The 1,103-nt window shown below is 37.7% G+C and overlaps 1 non-coding gene across 1 annotated transcript; it reads left to right on the top strand.

Annotated features, from left to right (window-relative positions):
• The first annotated feature begins 340 nt into the window (after positions 1-340).
• Positions 341-447, top strand: LOC121205708 (small nucleolar RNA R71). Its single transcript, XR_005900784.1, has one exon. It is a non-coding gene; the product is annotated as a small nucleolar RNA R71 (small nucleolar RNA).
• The last annotated feature ends 656 nt before the right edge of the window (positions 448-1,103 follow it).

The following is a 1,103-nucleotide window of genomic DNA, read 5'->3' as shown; positions in this document are numbered from 1 at the left end:
AGGTGGGTATTCTGAATTGCTCGATCCACCTCCATTTGCTTCGTACTGCATTACTGGGTGAACCTGTGAAGAACTAAGAAAACCATCAATTTTCTTATTCAAGAGTTATACCTGATTAGAGAGCATGGTGACCGAATCGACGTTGTAAACACCGGCTATTTTCGTTGGCTTTGTCCTCATGATTTGCCACTGATAGTTATTCAGTAACATCTCCTTTATAAATTCATAGGCATCTTCAGGTGTTTTATTATTGATGGTTCCGCCAGCAGCTGCGTCAACCATTTTTCGAGTCGAAGGATTCAGGCCATTATGAAAAGTTTGAACCTGTAGCCAGAGTGGTAACCCATGGTGAGGGCATCTTCGCAAAAGGTCCTTATATCTCTCCCATACATCATAGAGTGTTTCTAAATCCATCTGTACAAAAGAAGAGATATCATTACGTAATTTAGCCGTTTTAGCCGATGGAAAATATTTTAATAAGAACTTTTCGGTCATTTGCTCCCAAGTAGTGATTGACCCCCGTGGTAACGAATTCAACCACTGTTTAGCTTTGTTCCTCAATAAAAAGGGAAACAACTGAAGACATATGACATCATCAGGAACGCCATAATTTTAAATGTATCACAGAATTCTAGGAAATTCGCCAAATGAGCATTTGGATCATCATCCTGCAAACCATCAAATTGAACAGACTGTTGTATCATTTGAATTGTGCTAGGTTTCAGTTCAAAATTATTTGCGGAAATAGCAGGTCTAAATATACTCGATTCAGTTCCTGTTAAAGTAGGTTTAGCATAATCATACATAGTACGTGGAGCAGGATTCTGATTTACTGGATTAACAGCAATCGCAGGAGGTATCAGGTTTTCCTGATTTTCAGTCATATCCTTGGTTGTGGTTTGAATATTGTCCACTTGCTCGTCCTCTGTGTATCTTAAGCTTCGCCTTATTTCTCTTTTGTTTCTGCGAGCTGTGCGATTGATCTCACTATTAAAAAGTAATGGTCCTGATAGGTTTCTTCTAGTCATAAACTATAAGAACCTGCTAGAAAAAAAGGAAAAAGAAGAAGTAGTAATAAAAATTAGAAATAAATTTAAATTGCA

This window comes from Gossypium hirsutum, chromosome A08, assembly GCF_007990345.1.
Source record: "Gossypium hirsutum isolate 1008001.06 chromosome A08, Gossypium_hirsutum_v2.1, whole genome shotgun sequence".
NCBI lineage: Eukaryota > Viridiplantae > Streptophyta > Magnoliopsida > Malvales > Malvaceae > Gossypium > Gossypium hirsutum.
Note: the sequence above shows the minus strand (reverse complement) of the source record. Positions and strands in the feature narration are given on the sequence as shown.